This window comes from Pleurodeles waltl, chromosome 9, assembly GCF_031143425.1.
Source record: "Pleurodeles waltl isolate 20211129_DDA chromosome 9, aPleWal1.hap1.20221129, whole genome shotgun sequence".
NCBI classification, from domain to species: Eukaryota; Metazoa; Chordata; class Amphibia; order Caudata; family Salamandridae; genus Pleurodeles; species Pleurodeles waltl.
The window spans coordinates 16,238,709-16,254,247 of record NC_090448.1 but is presented as its reverse complement, the minus strand read 5'-3'; the positions used below and the strand labels follow the sequence as shown (position 1 = coordinate 16,254,247).

General features: G+C 59.4%; 1 protein-coding gene across 3 annotated transcripts in view; it reads right to left on the bottom strand.

Annotated features, from left to right (window-relative positions):
* LOC138258845 (SRSF protein kinase 3-like) overlaps positions 1 to 6,665 on the bottom strand; it is a 119,442-nt gene extending 112,777 nt beyond the window's left edge. For all 3 annotated transcript variants that reach the window (XM_069206122.1, XM_069206123.1, XM_069206124.1), the window contains exon 1: positions 6,546 to 6,665. The gene's annotated coding sequence lies outside the window, so the exon portion shown is untranslated. The remainder of the gene's footprint in view (positions 1 to 6,545) is intronic.
* Between the last annotated feature and the right edge of the window lie 8,874 nt (positions 6,666 to 15,539).

The window sequence follows — 15,539 nt, the reverse complement described above, 5'->3', positions numbered from 1 at the left end:
CTCTTGTGAGTGGGGCCCCTTGCCTCTTGCCCTGTGCCCCTGGTATCTTGTGAATGGTACCTCTGGTCTCTTGTGAAGAGTGCCGCTGGTCTCTTGTGACTGGTGCCCCTGGTCTCTTGTGAAGGGGGGTTCTGGTCTCTTGTGAAAGGTGCCACTTGTCTCTTGTGAATGGTGCCCCTGGTCTCTTGTGAAGGGGCTTCTGGTCTCTTGTGAATGGTGCCCCCACTCTCTTGTGAAGAGTGCCCCTGCTCTCTTGGGAATGGTGCCGCTGGTCTCTTGTGAATGGTGCCCCAGGTCTCTTGTGAAGGGGGGTTTTGGTCTCTTGTGAAAGGTGCCACTTGCCTATTGTGAATGGTGCCGCTGGTCTCTTGTGAAGAGTGCCATTTGTCTCTTGTGAATGGTGCCCCTGGTCTCTTGTGAAGGGGCTTCTGGTCTCTTGTGAATGGTGCTGCTGGTCTATTGTGAAGATTGCCGCTGGTCTCTTGTGAATGGTGCAGGTGGTCTCTTGTGAATGGTGCCCCTGCTCTCTTGTGAATGGTGCCCCTTGTCTCTCACCCTGTGCCCTGGTATCTTGTGAATGGTGCCGCTGGTCTCTTGTGAAGAGTGCCCCTTGTCTCTTGTGAATGGTGCCGCTGGTCTCTTGTGAAGAGTGCCATTTGTCTCTTGTGAATTGTGCCCCTGGTCTCTTGTGAAGGGGCTTCTGGTCTCTTGTGAATGTTGCCGCTGGTCTCTTGTGAAGAGTGCCATTTGTCTCTTGTGAATTGTGCCCCTGGTCTCTTGTGAAGGGGCTTCTGGTCTCTTGTGAATGGTGCCCCCACTCTCTTGTGAAGAGTGCCGCTGGTCTCTTGTGAATGGTGCCCCTGGTCTCTTGTGAAGGGGCTTCTGGTCTCTTGTGAATGGTGCCGCTGGTCTATTGTGAAGATTGCTGCTGGTCTCTTGTGAATGGTGCCCCTGGTCTCTTGCGAATGGTGCTCCTGGTCTCTTGTGAAGGGGCTTCTGGTCTCTTGTGAATGGTGCCGCTGGTCTATTGTGAAGATTGCCGCTGGTCTCTTGTGAATGGTGCAGGTGGTCTCTTGTGAATGGTGCCCCTTGTTTCTCACCCTGTGCCCCTGGTATCTTGTGAATGGTGCCGCAGGTCTCTTGTGAAGAGTGCCCCTTGTCTCTTGTGAATGGTGCCCCTGGTCTCTTGTGAAGGGGTTTCTGGTCTCTTGTGAATGGTGCCTCTGGTCTCTTGTGAAGAGTGCCACTGGTCTCTTGTGAATGGTGCCCCTGGTCTCTTGTGAATGGTGCCCCTGGTCTCTTGTGAAGAGTGCCACTGGTCTCTTGTGAATGGTGCCGCTGGTCTGTTGTGAACGGTGCCCCTGGTCTCTTGTGAAGGGGCTTCTGTTCTCTTGTGAATGGTGCCGCTGGTCTATTGTGAAGAGTGCCGCTGGTCTCTTGTGAATGGTGCCCCTGGTCTCTTGTGAAGGGGCTTCTGGTCTCTTGTGAATGGTGCCGCTGGTCTATTGTGAAGATTGCCCCTGGTCTCTTGTGAATGGTGCCGCTGGTCTCTTGTGAATGGTGCCACTGCTCTCTCTTTTATGAAGGGTACCCCGGTGTGTTCTGAAGAGTGCCCCTGGTCTCTTGCGAATGGTGCCCCTGGTCTCTTGTGAATGGCGTCCCTTGTCTTCTGTAAAGCGGATTTCAGGTCTCTTGAGAAGAGTGCCACTGGTCTCTAGTAAATGATACGCCTGGTCTCTTGTGAAGGACCCCTGGTCTCTTGTGAATGGTGCCCCTGGTCTTTTGTGAATGGTGCCCCTGGTCTTTTGTGAATGGTGCCCCTGGTATCTTTTGAATGGTGACCCTCATCTTTTGTGAATGAGGCTTCTGGTCTTTTGTGAATGGTGCCCCTGGTCTCTTGTGAGTGGTGCCCCTGGTCTCTTGTGAGTGGTGCCCCTCGTCTTTTGTGAATGAGGCTTCTGGTCCTTTGTGAATGGTGCCCCTGGTCTTTTGTGAATGGTGCCCCTGGTCTCTTGTGAATGGTGCCCCTCGTCTTTTGTGAATGAGGCTTCTGGTCTTTTATGAAGCATGCCTGCAGATGCATTCTGAAGTGTGTTCCTGGTCTCTTGTGAAGGGTGCTTTCGGTCTCTTGTGATGCAGATCCCTGAAATGTGTCCTGGTTCTGTTGTGCAAGGTGCCCTTATCTTTTGCGAAGGACGCTTCTGGTCTCCTATGAAAGGTGCCCTGGTGTGTTCTGAAGTGTACCCCTGATCTCTTGTGAATGGCGCCCCTTTTCTCTTGTGAATGGTGCCCCTGGCCTCTTGTGAAGGGGCTTCTGGTCTCTTGTGAATGGTGCCCTTGGTCTCTTGTGAAGGGGCTTCTGGTCTCTTGTGAATGGTGCCTCTGGTCTCTTGTGAAGAGTGCCCCTGATCTCTTGTGAATGGTGCCCCTGGTCTCTTGCGAATGGTGCCCCTGGTCTCTTGTGAATGGTGCCCCTGGTCTCTTGTGAATGGTGCCACTGGTCTCTTGTGAAGAGTGCCGCTGGTCTCTTGTGAATGGTGCCCAAGGTCTCTTGTGAATGGTGCCCCTGGTCTCTTGTGAATGGCGCCTCTGGTCTCTTGTGAATGGTGCCCCTGGTCTGTCCTGTGAAGGATGCACCAGTGTCGTGTGAAAGGTGCCCCTTGGATTTTGTGAAGGTTGCTTCTGGTCTCTTGTGAAGCGCGCCCCTGGCCTCCTGTCCCGTGAAGGGTGTTCTGATCTCCTATGAAGGATGCCCCTTGCCTTTTGTGAAGGTTGTTGCTTCTGGTCTGTGAAGTGTAAGCCTGGCCTCTTGTGAAGGTTGCTTCTGCTCTCTTGTGAAAGGGTTCACCTGGTCTTTTGTGAAGGGTGGTTCTGGCCTATGTGAAGGGCCCACTGGTCTTTTCTGAAGGGTGGTTCTGGCCTCTTGTGAAGGGTCCCCTGGTGTTTTGTGAAGGGTGGTTTTGGCCTCTTGTGAATGGTGCCCCTGCTCTCTTGTGAAGGGGCTTCTGGTCTCTTGTGAATGGTGCCCCTGGTCTCTTGTGAATGGTGCCCCTGGCCTCTTGTGAATGGCGCCCCTGGTCTCTTGTGAATGGTGCCACTGGTCTCTTGTGAAGAGTGCCGCTGGTCTCTTGTGAATGGTGCCCCTGGTCTCTTGTGAATGGTGCCCCTGGTCTCTTGTGAATGGTGCCCCTGGTCTGTCCTGTGAAGGATGTTCCAGTGTCGTGTGAAAGGTGCCCCTTGGATTTTGTGAAGGTTGCTTCTGGTCTCTTGTGAAGCGCGCCCCTGGCCTCCTGTCCCGTGAAGGGTGTTCTGATCTCCTATGAAGGATGCCCCTTGCCTTTTGTGAAGGTTGTTGCTTCTGGTCTGTGAAGTGTAAGCCTGGCCTCTTGTGAAGGTTGCTTCTGCTCTCTTGTGAAAGGGTTCACCTGGTCTTTTGTGAAGGGTGGTTCTGGCCACTTGTGAATGGCCCACTGGTCTTTTCTGAAGGGTGGTTCTGGCCTTTTGTGAAGGGCTCACTGTTTTTTTCCTGAAGGGTGGTTCTGGCCTCTTGTGAAGGGTCCCCTGGTGTTTTGTGAAGGGTGGTTCTGACCTCTTGTGAAGGGTCCCCTGGTCTTTTGTGAAGGGTGCTTCTGGCCTCTTGTGAAGGGTCCCTGGTCTTTTGTGAAGGGTGGTTCTGGCCTCTTGTGAAGGGTCCCCTGGTCTTTTGTGAAGGGTGCTTCTGGCCTCTTGTGAAGGGTCCCCTCTGATCTCTTGTGAGGGATGTCCTGGAGTCGGGCCACTGCTTTCTAAGCACTAGAATAGCTGCAGTTGTCAAAGTCAAAATCCCCTTTCTCGGAATCTCTTGGGAAATGACGCCAAGAAAACCCCGTGTGTTTTCTCGCCAACATCTAAATATATCACCCCCTGTTCACCACCTGCTCACCCGCTCTTCTCACTCACGGGACTTAGTCCAGACACAAAATTAGGCCATGCCTTTAAAAACATTTCTCCGAATATGGCTGAAACTTCCGATAAAACTGACAACCTCTGGCTATGATCTTTGTAATGTGCCAGTCCGCTGCCACCTCTGTGCGCTGACAGAGTGCCAACCTGCTGACACCTCTGCTCTGTGAGCTGGAGAGAGTGCCAACCTGCTGCCACCTCTGTGCGCTGGACAGAGTGCCAACCTGCTGACACCTCTGCTCTGTGAGCTGGAGAGAGTGCCAACCTGCTGCCACCTCTGTGCGCTGACAGAGTGCCAACCTCCTGCCACCTCTGTGCACTGGACAGAGTGCCAACCTGCTGCCACCTCTGCTCTGTGAGCTGGAGAGAGTGCCAACCTTCTGCTACCTCTGTGAGCTGGACAGAGTACCAACCTTCTGCCACCGCTGTGTGCTGGACAGAGTGCCAACCTGCTGCCACCTCTGTGAGCAGCACAGAGTGCCAACCTGCTGCCACCTCTGTGAGCTGGACAGAGTACCAACCTGCTGCCACCTCTGTGAGCTGGACAGAGTGCCAACCTGCTGCTACCTCTGTATGCTGGATAGAGTGCCAACCTGCTGCCACCTCTATGAGCTGGAGAGAGTACCAACCTGCTGCCACCTCTGTAGGCTGGATAGAGTGCCAACCTGCTGCCACCTCTATGAGCTGGACAGAGTACCAACCTGCTGCCACCTCTGTAGGCTGGTTAGAGTGTCAACCTGCTGCCACCTCTGTGAGCTGGACAGAGTGCCAACCTGGTGCTACCTTGACATTGTGCCTAACAGACCAGAAGAGGTCTCCAGCTCTGGCATAGCCGTTGATCCCTGACACACATTTGTCCCTTCTGTCGCTACTCGCAGCACAGAAGCCAGGGACTGAATGGGTACCAAGTCTGAACTCCCTCCCATCTCCCAGCGCAAAGGTGCATGGTACACACTGATTGACAACTAGAAGCCATGCAGATCAGTGCTCTGAGTCTGATGTCTGTCACGGGCTTCACAATCACTAAACCGCCCCAAGCGCCTAGAAGTCATCCAGCGAGCACTATGCTCAGGAGTTACCCCCATACTTTTATTGGCCTCCCCGCTGCATTGTTGCGCACCCATTATAAAGTGTTATCAGGCTCGCTGAAGCCCAGTGCAGCGCCTCTTTCCTTGCGCCCCTTAGCGCCCCCAACACCACCATTTGTGCGCCATGGCGGTAGTTAGGGAACTAGCATAAAAAATGCTGACGCTAATCCTGCAAGGCCCATTGAAGCCATTGTAACCAATGGGAGCCTCCTTTTAACGCCTGCTCTGAGCCGGCGTTAAAAGTGCCGGAAAAAATGACGCAAAGACATCTCTTAGATTTCTTTGCACCATTTTTATGGGCCTCTTAACAGGGGAACGCCCCCTTCGCATAGCTTATGCCAGGCGCAGGCAGAATGTTGTGCCAGGGGTTACAAAGTGGCACACTGCCCTTTTTGCACCACTTTGTAAATTTGGCGCTGCGATTTTGGCCTCGTTGGGTCGCATTAGAGTAAATAAAAGTGTCAAATGATGACATTATCACATCCAAACACATACATATAGACACGCATACATACATGTATACACACAAACACATACATGTGCGTAGGCACCCAAAGACATACATGTGCATAAACACACAAAGATACACAGCCAAACACATACACACATACACATGTACTCACACACAGATATACATTCATGATCTTTATATAACTACACACACAGGTGCACAAACACATACATGCACATAAACACACATATAGACACTTGGGCAGGCAAACACACACACGTGTACTCACACATAGATATACATCTTTGTATACCTCCATACACAGGCATACAGACACATACATGCTCGAACACACACAAGAACACACAGACACACAAACACATACATATGTATAAACACAGAAACACACACACGTACTCACACACACAGGTACGCACACATGATCTTTATATATCTACACACACACGCACAAACACATACATTTACATGCATATACAGGCACAGAGCCAGCGAAGCACACACATACATGCATACACATAGATATGTACTCACACACACACACAAACACAGAGATATACAGATGCACACCGAGACACTCACACACACACAAAAACTAAGACGCACTCATAGACAGACCACCAGCCAAACAGATATACACACACAGTCTAACACACAGAGACATACACGTGAACACACAGACACTCACACCTACAAAAACAGAGACATACAGACACACGGCCGGTCAGACAAATATACGGGCACACGTAGACTCACTCGCATGTACACACAGAAACACATATGCACATGGACAGAGTGAATCACACACACATACACACACACAGGCACTACACGCACAGGCACGCACACATACACACAATCACAAGCTTAGAGACACATACAGACCCACACACACAGGGGCCGGGGCACGAGGTGGGGAAGCGCTGTACAAATGCTGCAACACACTAGGCGCATTCCATACGTCATGTGCCACAGCACGATCAGACGCGGTGTGCTGTTCTCTACACACAGGCACCTATAGGCACTAATAGGCACACAGCTCTCACCTCCCCACTGCTCCAGTACAGCTCTCTCTGCCTCGGGGGACCCGGCTTGCCTGGCACCGCCGCAGGGCACACTCGCCTCTGGAAGTGACCCGGGCAGGAGTGAACTCTCTGCTGCCAGGAGGGGTGGGGGGCCTGGGGGTGGGTGCAGGGCGAGGAGTGGAGTGCCCTCAGCAGGAATGTCTCTGTGGACAGGGAGGTGGCATCTGGTGCTGTATGGGGGGGGGGGGGGGGGGGGCTTGGGGGCGGAGCTGGCAGGGGCTCTGGGAGCTGCACAGAGAGGGGGCGCACACTGTATTCAGAGGGGCTCTGGGAGCTGCACTGAGAGGGGGCGCACACTGTACTGAGAGGGGCTCTGGGAGCTGCACTGAGGGGGCGCACACTGTACTGAGAGGGGCTGTGGGAGCTACACTGAGTGGGGCTCTGGGAGCTGCACTGAGAGGGGCTCTGGGAGCTGCACAGAGAGGGGGCGCACACTGTACTCAGAGGGGCTCTGGGAGCTGCACTGAGAGGGGGCGCACACTGTACTGAGAGGGGCTCTGGGAGCTGCACTGAGGGGGCGCACACTGTACTGAGAGGGGCTGTGGGAGCTACACTGAGTGGGGTTCTGGGAGCTGCACTGAGAGGGGCTCTGGGAGCTGCACAGAGAGGGGGCGCACACTGTACTGAGAGGGGCTCTGGAGCTGCACTGAGGGGGCGCACACTGTACTGAGAGGGGCCTGGGAGCTGCACAGAGAGGGGGCGCACACTGTACTGAGAGGGGCTCTGGGAGCTGCACAGAGAGGGGGCGCACACTGTACTGAGAGGGGCTCTGGGAGCTGCACTGAGAGGGAGCGCACACTGTACTCAGAGGGGCTCTGGGAGCTGCACTGAGAGGGGGCGCACACTGTACTGAGAGGGGCTCTGGGAGCTGCACTGAGAGGGGCTCTGGGAGTTGCACAGAGAGGGGGCGCACACTGTACTGAGAGGGGCCCTGGGAGCTGCACTGAGAGGGGTGCACACTGTACTGAGAGGGGCTCTGGAGCTGCACAGAGAGGGGGCGCACACTGTACTGAGAGGGGCCCTGGGAGCTGCACAGAGAGGGGGCGCACACTGTACTGAGAGGGGCTCTGGGAGCTGCACTGAGAGGGGGCGCACACTGTAATGAGAGGGGCTCTGGGAGCTGCACAGAGAGGGGGACACACACTGTACTGAGAGGGGTCCTGGGAGCTGCTGTGAGGGGGCGCACACTGTACTGAGAGGGGCCCTGGGAGCTGCACAGAGAGGGGGGCACACTGTACTGAGAGGGGCTCTGGGAGCTGCACAGAGAGGGGAGCGCACACTGTACTGAGAGGGGCTCTGGGAGCTGCACTGAGAGGGGGCGCACACTGTACTCAGAGGGGCTCTGGAGCTGCACAGAGAGGGAGCGCACACTGTACTGAGAGGGGCTCTGGGAGCTGCACTGAGAGGGAGCGCACACTGTACTGAGAGGGGCTCTGGGAGCTGCACAGAGAGGGGGCGCACACTGTACTGAGAGGGGCTCTGGGAGCTGCACAGAGAGGGGGCGCACACTGTACTGAGAGGGGCTCTGGGAGCTGCACTGAGAGGGGGCGCACACTGTACTGAGAGGGGCTCTGGGAGCTGCACTGAGAGGGGGCGCACACTGTACTGAGAGGGGCTCTGGGAGCTGCACTGAGAGGGGGCGCACACTGTACTGAGAGGGGCTCTGGGAGTTGCACAGAGAGTGGGCGCACACTGTACTGAGAGGGGCTCTGGGAGCTGCACTGAGAGGGGGCGCACACTGTACTGAGAGGGGCTCTGGGAGCTGCACTGAGAGGGGGCGCACACTGTACTGAGAGGGTCTCTGGGAGCTGCACTGAGGGGGGGGCGCACACTGTACAGAGAGGGGCTCTTGGAGCTGCACAGAGAGGGGGACACACACTGTACTGAGAGGGGCTCTGGGAGCTGCACTGAGAGGGGGCGCACACTGTACTGAGAGGGGCTCTGGGAGCTGCACAGAGAGGGGGACACACACTGTACTGAGAGGGGCTCTGGGAGCTGCACTGAGAGGGGGCGCACACTGTACTCAGAGGGGCTCTGGATCTGCACTGAGGGGGAGCACACTGTACTCAGAGGGGCTCTGGACCTGCACAGAGAGGGGGCGCACACTGTACTGAGAGGGGCTCTGGGCGCTGCACTGAGAGGGTGGCTCTGGGAGCTGCACTGAGAGGGGGCGCATACTGTACTCAGAGGGGCTCTGGAGCTGCACTGAGGGGGCGCACACTGTACTCAGAGGGGCTCTGGACCTGCACAGAGAGGGGGCGCACACTGTACTGAGAGGGGCTTTTGGAGCTGCACTGAGAGGGGGGCGCACACTGTACTGAGAGGGGGTCTGGAAGCTGCACTGAGAGGGGGGCGCACACTGTACTGAGAGGGGCTCTGGGAGCTGCACAGAGAGGGGGCGCACACTGTACTCAGAGGGGCTCTGGGAGCTGCACTGAGAGGGGGCGCACACTGTACTGAGAGGGGCTCTGGAGCTGCACTGAGGGGGCGCACACTGTACTCAGAGGAGCTCTGGGAGCTGCACTGAGAGGGGGCGCACACTGCACTGAGAGGGGCTCTGGGAGCTGCACTGAGAGGGGGCGCACACTGTACTCAGAGGGAATCTGGGAGCTGCACTGAGAGGGGGCGCACACTGTACTGAGAGGGGCTCTGGGAGCTGCACTGAGGGGGGGGGCGCACACTGTACCGAGAGGGGCTCTAGGAGCTGCACTGAGGGGGGGGGGGCGCACACTGTACCAAGAGGGGCTCTAGGAGCTGCACAGAGAGGGGGCGCACACTGTACTGAGAGGGGCTCTGGGAGCTGCACTGAGAGGGGGGCGCACACTGTACTGAGAGGGGCTCTGGGAGCTGCACAGAGAGGGGGCGCACACTATACTCAGAGGGGCTCTGGGAGCTGCACTGAGAGGGGGCGCACACTGTACTGAGAGGGGCTCTGGAGCTGCACTGAGGGGGCGCACACTGTACTCAGAGGAGCTCTGGGAGCTGCACTGAAAGGGGGCGCACACTGCACTGAGAGGGGCTCTGGGAGCTGCACTGAGAGGGGGCGCACACTGTACTCAGAGGGGCTCTGGGAGCTGCACTGAGAGGGGGCGCACACTGTACTGAGAGGAGCTCTGGGAGCTGCACTGAGAGGGGGCGCACACTGTACTGAGAGGGGCTCTGGGAGCTGCACTGAGAGGGGGCGCACACTGTACTGAGGGGGGTCTGGAGCTGCACTGAGAGGGGGCGCACACTGTACTGAGAGGAGCTCTGGGAGATGTACTGAGAGGGGGGCGCACACTGTACTGAGAGGGGCTCTGGGAGCTGCACTGAGAGGGGGCGCACACTGTACTCAGAGGGGCTCTGGGAAATGTACTGAGAGGGGGGCGCACACTGTACTCAGAGGGGCTCTGGGAGCCGCACTGAGAGGGGCTCTGGGAGCTGCACTGAGGGGGCGCACACTGTACTGAGGGGGGTCTGGAGCTGCACTGAGAGGGGGCGCACACTGTACTGAGAGGGCCTCTGGGAGCTGCACAGAAAGGGGGACACACATTGTACTGAGAGGGGCTCTGGGAGCTGCACTGAGGGGGGTCTGGAGCTGCACTGAGAGGGGGCGCAAACTGTACTGAGAGCGGCTCTGGGAGCTGCAGTGAGGGGGCGCACAATGTACTGAGGGGGGGTCTGGAGCTGCACTGAGAGGGGGCGCACACTGTACTGAGAGGGGCTCTGGGAGCTGCACAGAAAGGGGGACACACATTGTACTGAGAGGGGCTCTGGGAGCTGCACTGAGGGGGGTCTGGAGCTGCACTGAGAGGGGGCGCACACTGTACTGAGAGGGGCTCTGGGAGCTGCACTGAGAGGGGGCGCACACTGTACTGAGAGGGGCTCTGGAGCTGCACAGAGAGGGGGCGCACACCGTACTGAGAGGGCCTCTGGGAGCTGCACTGAGAGGGGGCGCACACTGTACTGAGAGGGGCTCTGGGAGCTGCACTGAGAGGGGGCGCACACTGTACTGAGAGGGGCTCTGGGAGCTGCACAGAGAGGGGGGCGCACACTGTACTGAGAGGGGCTCTGGGCGCTGCACAGAGAGGGGGCGCACACTGTACTGAGAGGGGCTCTGGGAGCTGCACTGAGAGGGGGCGCACACTGTACTGAGAGGGGCTCTGGGAGCTGCACTGAGAGGGGGCGCACACTGTACTGAGAGGGGCTCTGGAGCTGCACTGAGGGGGCGCACACTGTACTGAGAGGGGCTCTGGGAGCTGCACTGAGAGGGGGCGCACACTGTACTGAGAGCGGCTCTGGGAGCTGCACTGAGAGGCGGCGCACACTGTACTCAGAGGGGCTCTGGGAGATGTACTGAGAGGGGGGCGCACACTGTACTCAGAGGGGCTCTGGGAGCCGCACTGAGAGGGGCTCTGGGAGCTGCACTGAGGGGGCGCACACTGTACTGAGGGGGGGTCTGGAGCTGCACTGAGAGGGGGCGCACACTGTACTGAGAGGGGCTCTGGGAGCTGCACAGAGAGGGGGACACACACTGTACTGAGAGGGGCTCTGGGAGCTGCACTGAGAGGGGGCGCACACTGTACTCAGAGGGGCTCTGGATCTGCACTGAGGGGGCGCACACTGTACTCAAAGGGGCTCTGGACCTGCACAGAGAGGGGGCGCACACTGTACTGAGAGGGGCTCTGGGCGCTGCACTGAGAGGGTGGCTCTGGGAGCTGCACTGAGAGGGGGCGCATACTGTACTCAGAGGGGCTCTGGAGCTGCACTGAGGGGGCGCACACTGTACTCAGAGGGGCTCTGGACCTGCACAGAGAGGGGGCGCACACTGTACTGAGAGGGGCTTTTGGAGCTGCACTGAGAGGGGGGCGCACACTGTACTGAGAGGGGGTCTGGAAGCTGCACTGAGAGGGGGGCGCACACTGTACTGAGAGGGGCTCTGGGAGCTGCACAGAGAGGGGGCGCACACTGTACTCAGAGGGGCTCTGGGAGCTGCACTGAGAGGGGGCGCACACTGTACTGAGAGGGGCTCTGGAGCTGCACTGAGGGGGCGCACACTGTACTCAGAGGAGCTCTGGGAGCTGCACTGAGAGGGGGCGCACACTGCACTGAGAGGGGCTCTGGGAGCTGCACTGAGAGGGGGCGCACACTGTACTCAGAGGGAATCTGGGAGCTGCACTGAGAGGGGGCGCACACTGTACTGAGAGGGGCTCTGGGAGCTGCACTGAGGGGGGGCGGGCGCACACTGTACCGAGAGGGGCTCTAGGAGCTGCACTGAGGGGGGGGGGGCGCACACTGTACCGAGAGGGGCTCTAGGAGCTGCACAGAGAGGGGGCGCACACTGTACTGAGAGGGGCTCTGGGAGCTGCACTGAGAGGGGGGCGCACACTGAACTGAGAGGGGCTCTGGGAGCTGCACAGAGAGGGGGCGCACACTGTACTCAGAGGGGCTCTGGGAGCTGCACTGAGAGGGGGCGCACACTGTACTGAGAGGGGCTCTGGAGCTGCACTGAGGGGGCGCACACTGTACTCAGAGGAGCTCTGGGAGCTGCACTGAAAGGGGGCGCACACTGCACTGAGAGGGGCTCTGGGAGCTGCACTGAGAGGGGGCGCACACTGTACTCAGAGGGGCTCTGGGAGCTGCACTGAGAGGGGGCGCACACTGTACTGAGAGGAGCTCTGGGAGCTGCACTGAGAGGGGGCGCACACTGTACTGAGAGGGGCTCTGGGAGCTGCACTGAGAGGGGGCGCACACTGTACTGAGGGGGGTCTGGAGCTGCACTGAGAGGGGGCGCACACTGTACTGAGAGGAGCTCTGGGAGATGTAGTGAGAGGGGGGCGCACACTGTACTCAGAGGGGCTCTGGGAGATGTACTGAGAGGGGGGCGCACACTGTACTCAGAGGGGCTCTGGGAGCCGCACTGAGAGGGGCTCTGGGAGCTGCACTGAGGGGGCGCACACTGTACTGAGGGGGGTCTGGAGCTGCACTGAGAGGGGGCGCACACTGTACTGAGAGGGGCTCTGGGAGCTGCACAGAAAGGGGGACACACATTGTACTGAGAGGGGCTCTGGGAGCTGCACTGAGGGGGGTCTGGAGCTGCACTGAGAGGGGGCGCAAACTGTACTGAGAGCGGCTCTGGGAGCTGCACTGAGGGGGCGCACAATGTACTGAGGGGGGGTCTGGAGCTGCACTGAGAGGGGGCGCACACTGTACTGAGAGGGGCTCTGGGAGCTGCACAGAAAGGGGGACACACATTGTACTGAGAGGGGCTCTGGGAGCTGCACTGAGGGGGGTCTGGAGCTGCACTGAGAGGGGGCGCACACTGTACTGAGAGGGGCTCTGGGAGCTGCACTGAGAGGGGGCGCACACTGTACTGAGAGGGGCTCTGGAGCTGCACAGAGAGGGGGCGAACACCGTACTGAGAGGGGCTCTGGGAGCTGCACTGAGAGGGGGCGCACACTGTACTGAGAGGGGCTCTGGGAGCTGCACTGAGAGGGGACGCACACTGTACTGAGAGGGGCTCTGGGAGCTGCACAGAGAGGGGGGCGCACACTGTACTGAGAGGGGCTCTGGGCGCTGCACAGAGAGGGGGCGCACACTGTACTGAGAGGGGCTCTGGGAGCTGCACTGAGAGGGGGCGCACACTGTACTGAGAGGGGCTCTGGGAGCTGCATTGAGAGGGGGCGCACACTGTACTGAGAGGGGCTCTGGAGCTGCACTGAGGGGGCGCACACTGTACTGAGAGGGGCTCTGGGAGCTGCACTGAGAGGGGGCGCACACTGTACTGAGAGCGGCTCTGGGAGCTGCACTGAGAGGGGGCGCACACTGTACTCAGAGGGGCTCTGGGAGATGTACTGAGAGGGGGGCGCACACTGTACTCAGAGGGGCTCTGGGAGCCGCACTGAGAGGGGCTCTGGGAGCTGCACTGAGGGGGCGCACACTGTACTGAGGGGGGGTCTGGAGCTGCACTGAGAGGGGGCGCACACTGTACTGAGAGGGGCTCTGGGAGCTGCACTGAGAGGGGGCGCACACTGTACTCAGAGGGGCTCTGGGAGATGTACTGAGAGGGGGGCGCACACTGTACTCAGAGGGGCTCTGGGAGCCGCACTGAGAGGGGCTCTGGGAGCTGCACTGAGGGGGCGCACACTGTACTGAGGGGGGTCTGGAGCTGCACTGAGAGGGGGCGCACACTGTACTGAGAGGGGCTCTGGGAGCTGCACAGAAAGGGGGACACACATTGTACTGAGAGCGGCTCTGGGAGCTGTACTGAGGGGGGGTCTGGAGCTGCACTGAGAGGGGGCGCACACTGTACTGAGAGGGGCTCTGGGAGCTGCACAGAAAGGGGGACACACATTGTACTGAGAGGGGCTCTGGGAGCTGCACTGAGGGGGGTCTGGAGCTGCACTGAGAGGGGGCGCACACTGTACCCAGAGGGGCTCTGAACCTGCAGAGAGAGGGGGCGCACACTGTACTGAGAGGGGCTTTTGGAGCTGCACTGAGAGGGGGGTGCACACTGTACTGAGAGGGGGTCTGGGAGCTGCACTGAGAGGGGGGCGTACACTGTACTGAGAGGGGCTCTGGGAGCTGCACAGAGAGGGGGCGCACACTGTACTCAGAGGGGCTCTGGGAGCTGCACTGAGAGGGGGCGCACACTGTACTGAGAGGGGCTCTGGAGCTGCACTGAGGGGGCGCACACTGTACTCAGAGGAGCTCTGGGAGCTGCACTGAGAGGGGGCGCACACTGCACTGAGAGGGGCTCTGGGAGCTGCACTGAGAGGGGGCGCACACTGTACTCAGAGGGAATCTGGGAGCTGCACTGAGAGGGGGCGCACACTGTACTGAGATGGGCTCTGGGAGCTGCACTGAGGTGGTCGGGGCGCACACTGTACCGAGAGGGGCTCTAGGAGCTGCACTGAGAGGGGGGCGCACACTGTACTGAGAGGGGCTCTGGGAGCTGCACTGAGGGGGGGGGCGCACACTGTACCGAGAGGGGCTCTAGGAGCTGCACTGAGGGGGGGGGGGCGCACACTGTACCGAGAGGGGCTCTAGGAGCTGCACAGAGAGGGGCGCACACTGTACTGAGAGGGGCTCTGGGAGCTGCACTGAGAGGGGGGCGCACACTGTACTGAGAGGGGCTCTGGGAGCTGCACAGAGAGGGGGCGCACACTGTACTCAGAGGGGCTCTGGGAGCTGCACTGAAAGGGGGCGCACACTGTACTGAGAGGGGCTCTGGAGCTGCACTGAGGGGGCGCACACTGTACTCAGAGGAGCTCTGGGAGCTGCACTGAAAGGGGGCGCACACTGCACTGAGAGGGGCTCTGGGAGCTGCACTGAGAGGGGGCGCACACTGTACTCAGAGGGGCTCTGGGAGCTGCACTGAGAGGGGGCGCACACTGTACTGAGAGGAGCTCTGGGAGCTGCACTGAGAGGGGGCGCACACTGTACTGAGAGGGGCTCTGGGAGCTGCACTGAGAGGGGGCGCACACTGTACTGAGGGGGGTCTGGAGCTGCACTGACAGGGGGCGCACACTGTACTGAGAGGAGCTCTGGGAGATGTACTGAGAGGGGGGCGCACACTGTACTGAGAGGGGCTCTGGGAGCTGCACTGAGAGGGGGCGCACACTGTACTCAGAGGGGCTCTGGGAGATGTACTGAGAGGGGGGCGCACACTGTACTCAGAGGGGCTCTGGGAGCCGCACTGAGAGGGGCTCTGGGAGCTGCACTGAGGGGGCGCACACTGTACTGAGGGGGGGTCTGGAGCTGCACTGAGAGGGGGCGCACACTGTACTGAGAGGGGCTCTGGGAGCTGCACAGAAAGGGGGACACACATTGTACTGAGAGGGGCTCTGGGAGCTGCACTGAGGGGGGTCTGGAGCTGCACTGAGAGGGGGCGCACACTGTACTGAGAGGGGCTCTGGGAGCTGCACTGAGAGGGGGCGCACACTGTACTGAGAGGGGCTCTGGAGCTGCACAGAG